Raw genomic sequence first — 6000 nt, 5'->3', positions numbered from 1 at the left:
TCAGTCGTGCAAATCCATTGTCGAAATGCAGTCTTTTAAACTGATGCACAGAAGTGATCACAAAGGAGGTGTAAGAGAGACTGAGTGACCAGACTGCTGAAAACTCATGAATCCTTGTTGAATTTCTTCCAGAGAAATATCCGTTCTTATGAACAGTTGTCACAACTCCCCTTTCTTTACATTGGAGAATCAAAACATGTAACTTCCATGACGCTTCCAAAACCCAGGTTCAGATCAAGCGCAGTGACCTTTCCTTTGGTCACATTGGGATTCAATAATTCCCCTGACAGAATCAGCCAAAGTGTCCATTATCACACAGAGTCATTCCTGCTCTGTGTTTGATAAGATTGCCACTGGTCAATTAATGAGCTGTTCCTTCAGTGTTCCACACATGACCCTCTCACCACCTATATGCCTAGAAAAAGCAACAAATGTCCTTTCTCCTATCAAATTTTGGTATAGCCCGTACTAGCTGTTGCCATCCAGTCTCTCCATAGCTGTGAATGAATGCAGCCCTTAAAGTAATATTCACATCAAATCAGTGGCTCTCAACCTTTTTCTTTTCACTTTCATACCACTTTAAGTATTCCCTATCCCATAGGTGCTCTGTGATTAGAAAGGGATTGCTTAAGGTGGTATGTGGATGGAAAGAAAAACTTTGAAAACCACTGTTTTAATTGTACCTAATTGACTCATTATGTGCATAGTTTCATAATAATTTTTCTCAAGCAAAATATTTCAGTAACAATTGAGTCTAGAGCAATGATTCTCAACTTTCCCTTCCCACTCACATACCACCTTAAGCAATCCCTTATTAATCACAGAGGACTTATGACATAGGGATTACTTAAAGTGGTATGTGAGTGGAAAGAAAAAGGTTGAGAACCATTGCACTAAACGAAACAAGAGCTCATAATGCCCCCACCACAAAGAAAATTTTAATCTGTAAGAGCAAAATTTTAACTGCAACCTACAATGTTTGAAATAATACATTCACTATTGTTACCTGATACAGACAAATATAACATCTTTCATCAGTGGATACAAAAAATAAATTTCAATTTGCTGCAAAAGATTGGAAACTTAACATCTTGAAAGGCAATCAACAATTTCATTATCCTTGCCTCTAATATGAGTTATCATTAAATCATATTTGTGTAGAATTAATTTCCAGTTTAATAATCATCTATTTTTGATTTTCATTTTACTCAAGAACACTAAGGGATTATGGTCAGTAAACACAACATGTGGTCGCCTAGCTGTGCAGATGTAAACATCAAAATGCTGCAAAGCCAGTGATGTGACAATAAATCTTTCTCTATGATGGAATAATTCTTTTAATGTTCATCGAATTTCTTGGATAAGTCAGCCACTGGATGGTCAATATCATCACCACCATTCTTTTGTAATAATACTGCTCCTGCAGCTTCATCACTAACATCTACTGCTAAAGAAAATGGCCTCTCAAAGTCAGGTGACTTAAGCACATGCTGGTGACATAAAATAACTTTCACTTTATCAAATGCTTCTTGAGAAAGTTCTGTTCAAACAAACTTTTCACTCTTCAGAAGGTTAATTAAAGGAAGGGCGATGTAAGCAAAATTTATACAGAACTTTCGATAATACCCTACCATTCCCAACAATCTTCTAACAGCTTTCTTATCTATGGGAATGAGAACCTCAGAAATAGTCTGAATTTTCACCTGAACAGGCGCCAACTTGCCTTGACCAACAACATAACCAAGATAAGTCACAGTAGCATGGCCAAATTCATTTTTAGCTAAATTAACAATAAGGTTTGCTTTTGAAAGTTTGTCAAATGATTTCTCTAACTCAGAGATATGTGCTTCCCAGGTGTCATTTCCCCATAACCAAATCATCAATATGAGCATTTGTATGCTCTAAACTTTGAATCATTCTTTGGAATGTCCCTGGAGCATTTTTCATTCCAAATGGTAAAACATTGTATTCATAGAACCCTGATGAGGTCACAAATGCAGAAAATTCCCCACCTCAGCCTGTTAAGGGAACACACCAGTAACCTTTGAATAAGTCCATCTTTATAAGAAACTTAGCGTTTCCAACCTTGTCCACAAAATCATCTACCCTAGAATAGAATAAACAACTGTCTTTGTTACTGCATTAAGTTTTCTGTAATTAGTGCAAAATCTAATCGACCCATCTGATTTAGGCACCAGGACATAAGGTGAACTCTGATCTGAGGTGGAATGTCTAATGATATCATTCTTTAACATATATTCAATCTCTTGATCTACCAGTCTGCACTTTTCAACATTCATTCGATATGGATGTTGTTTGATAGGTTTTGCATCTCCAACATCAACATCAGGACAAGTTATTGAGGTTCTCTTAGGCACATCTGGAAACTAGTCCCTAAATTTTGAAAGTAGCTGTATAATTTTCTCCTTTTCCTGGGGCTGAAGATGAGCCAACTTAGCATTAAAATTCTGCAAAACGGTTGAATTACACAGACGAACTGGGGCAATGTTTTATTTGAAGTGACTCTCGCAAGAATCAGCTTGTACCATCTCATGCTCTGTGGACTCCTTAGTTCTACCAATAACCAATATCACTGGTGAAGGCTGTTCCTTGCTGAAAGCCAAATTCTCAAAATAAGGTTTTCACATATTGACATGGCAACTCTGCATTTTATGTCTCTGATCAGGTGATCTAATTATGTAGCTGACTTCATTCACCTTTGGTTCATACAGGTCTGAAAATTTAACCCTTAGGGGAATGGAATTTGTTGGGAAAAGGATTAACACTTTATCCCCCGGTTCAAAAGTTCTCACCCTAGCCTTTTTATCATACCAGAGCTTCATTTTGTCTTGAGCCATTTTCAAATCCTCTTGAGCTAATCTTCAGACTTGCTGCAAACAATCTTTAAACTTTGAAATATAATCTAACAAATTCAACTGCACATCTTCATTAACCCATTGTTCCTTCAACAACACTAAAGGTCCTTTAACTTGGTGTCCAAAGACCAGCTCAAAAGGGCTAAAGCCTAATAATTCTTGTACGGACTCTCTCCCTCCAAACAAAAGCAAATGGACACCCTCGTCCCAGTCCATCTCATTCTCAAAACAATAGGTCCTCATCATGGTTTTGAGGGTCAAATGGAACCTCTCCAAGGCCCCTTGAGATTCTGGATTCTATGCAGATGACGTGATTTGGCTAGCTCCTTATCTATAAGCGATCTGCTGAAACAGCCCTGAATGAAATTACTTCCCTGGTCTGATTGAATCTCTTTAGGCAAACCAAATAAAGTGAAAACTTTTGTAAGAGCTTTTGACACAGCTTTAGCATTAATATTTCTAAATGGTATTGCTTCTGGAATCCTGGAGTCTGTAACATGATAGTTAACAAATATTGATTCCCAGCTTTTGTCTTGGGCAATAGGACAACACAATACATAATAACTTGAGAAAAGTGTTTGTCAAAAGCAGGAATGGGTTGTAATGGAGCTACTGGGGGAGCCTGATTTGGTTTACCCACAACCTGACAAATGTGACATGTCCAGAAAAATATCACAACATCTTTCCTTAAACTAGGCCAATAAAATTATCTTGTACATAATTTTCCTCAACCAAGATGACCACCTGATGGAATGCTATGGGCCAAGGATAAAATTTCATCCCTATGGGCTTTAGGAACTACAACATAGTGAACAACTGTTCATTCTTCACTGTTTTCCACTTCCTCATCAAACATGCCATCCTTAAAATAATAGCCAACTGGTGCTTTCTTAATTTCATCATCAGAGAGAGCCTTATCTCTCACTTCGGTAAGATCGGGATCTTTGCTCTGCCCCGCTATAAACTCTTTTTGGGATAACAACAAATCTTTACACTTGGGTTTAACACCAGAACTCTGGTCCAATAAAGAAGGAAATAGTCTTTGGCAGTTCATTACAACTTGAGTGCCGTTTTGGACTATCACAGATTCTGGTCCCTGTGATATTAGAATCTCTCTTTTTCTCATCAATGACTAGTTTAGCTGTTGACTACAACACACTGACAACTTTACCTTCTGCAAGGTCATTTCCTAATAACAACAAAACTCCCTCCACTGGTAAACTTGTTTGGATGCCTATTGTTACATGTCCATCAACTAATGCTGATTTAAACACTATCCTGTGCAGAGGTATCGACTCTGGATCATCTCCCAGACCTCAAATCAAATTTATTTCACCCATGGCAGTCTCATTGCCAAACTCCAAACTGAATGATTGGGTGGCCCCAGTATCTCAAAGGATTTTCACTGTCACTTTTGGTGACCCTTCCTTTACTGAAACCAAACTCTCTGACACAAATATTTGAATTCATCCCTAATGTTATCCAGGTCTAGAACCTTTATGATTTCTATGTTTTTCATCTCTTTGAATACATGCATCTGGCACTGCCTCCTTTTTTCTGTTTTTCTCAGCACGGAACAATTTGCTATCACATGACCAGGTTTCTTACAATAGTGGCAAAGGGGACCCGAAGGTTTTTCCTTTACTTGCTTCCCTTCACCTTTACCCCTGGCTCTACTTCCTATGTATTTTCTAACCTTACTTAGATAGTCCTTATTACCCCTTTGAAAGGTTCTATTTGGTACAAACAATCTTGTAGGTTAAAGCATATTCATCTGACAATTTAGTAGAGTCCTGCCTTTTATGTCATTAGAATTTCCTCAACTAATACTGGCTCTCTCAGTCTGTTACAATCATGATTTATATTTTTTGATGTGCACTATTGGATAAAGCACACAACTTTGTCATACAGAAAATCCATATAAGACTGGTTCACCTATTTCCTCAAATTCATGAATTTTTGCCTATAAGCTTCTGGAACCAATTCACAAGGCTTGAGCATGGCACTTATAATCAGCAGCGTGTTCGGTTGCAAGAGCAGAGAAAGCCGACTGGGCCCTCCCTTTAATCACACTTTGTAAAACGAGGAACCAGTTGTCTTGTGGCCACTTTAAAATCTCATCAACTTTCTTGAAATGCTAGAAGTATTTAGCAATCTCAGCCCCATCAAGTGGAGAAACTAACCTAACCTCCCTGGTGGTCACAACCCTCTCACTCGGATCAGAAGGTGGAACTCCGTTTCTCATCTTCTCTCGCTCAAACTGCCTTTGCTTCTCTCCTTCTGCCTAAAATTTACATTTTTCTAACTCAATCTGTTCCAACAGTAACCTCTGCTCAAGGGATTTACTCTCGGGAAACTGTTCTAACTCCTCCTCTCCAAAATTCCCTGCCGCTAAATGTTTTTACTTTAATTCTCCAGATCTCAAACTTTTTCATAGACAGTTTTATCGCAACAAGTCCCAACCTTTGGGCAATAATCCCCCAATGCATCTTTTTTCACCCTCTGCAAACCCATAGAGGATGGCAATTTCAAAAACTCATCAATATCTATTGCTGCTGTTGGTAAAAACTATTGCTCTTTATATATCTGAAGAAAACTTTTTGTTATCCTCTTTTATGTTACTGGATACCTTGCCTTCATATTTCATCTTTTCTCCCCTTATTGCTTTTTCAGTTGCCTTCTGTTAGTTTCTGGTTTCCTGTTAATTTTTGCAAGACTGTATGCCTTCTCTTTTACTTTCATGCTGCCTTTGACTTCGCTTGTCAGCCATGGTTGCCCTCCCCACCCCTTAGAATACTTACTCTTTGGGATGAATCTACCCCGCTTCTGAATTAGTCCCAGAGACTTTTGCTATTGCTGCTCCACCATTATCCCCATTGCAATTTAAAAATTTCAGCATCCACAGTAATCTTGCTTTTATGTTATCTGTAGGGAATTAGGCCTTATCCAGGATGACATGTTGGACAATTAGTCAGAAGGCACAGAAGCAGTGTTCAGATGTCAAATAAGCAAGAAACTAAAGAAGATGCAATTACAAAGGTAAGGCAGAGAGAGAGAGAGTCGTGGGGGGAGGTTTGGTCTGATACGCTAGCGAAAGAGGATGATTGTAGTTAACTAAGTGTTC

The 6000-nt window shown here is 38.4% G+C and overlaps 1 long non-coding RNA gene across 1 annotated transcript in view; it reads left to right on the top strand.

Annotated features, from left to right (window-relative positions):
* The first annotated feature begins 1426 nt into the window (after window positions 1-1426).
* LOC138744948 (uncharacterized) overlaps window positions 1427-6000 on the top strand; it is a 149677-nt gene continuing 145103 nt past the window's right edge. Inside the window, exons 1-2 of the long non-coding RNA XR_011345892.1 lie at window positions 1427-1474; window positions 5808-5915. This is a non-coding gene — a long non-coding RNA (uncharacterized lncRNA). The remainder of the gene's footprint in view (window positions 1475-5807; window positions 5916-6000) is intronic.

This window comes from Narcine bancroftii, chromosome 10, assembly GCF_036971445.1.
Source record: "Narcine bancroftii isolate sNarBan1 chromosome 10, sNarBan1.hap1, whole genome shotgun sequence".
Taxonomy (NCBI): Eukaryota; Metazoa; Chordata; class Chondrichthyes; order Torpediniformes; family Narcinidae; genus Narcine; species Narcine bancroftii.
The sequence above is the reverse complement of the archived record's forward strand: the minus strand, read 5'-3'. Positions and strand labels throughout refer to the sequence as shown.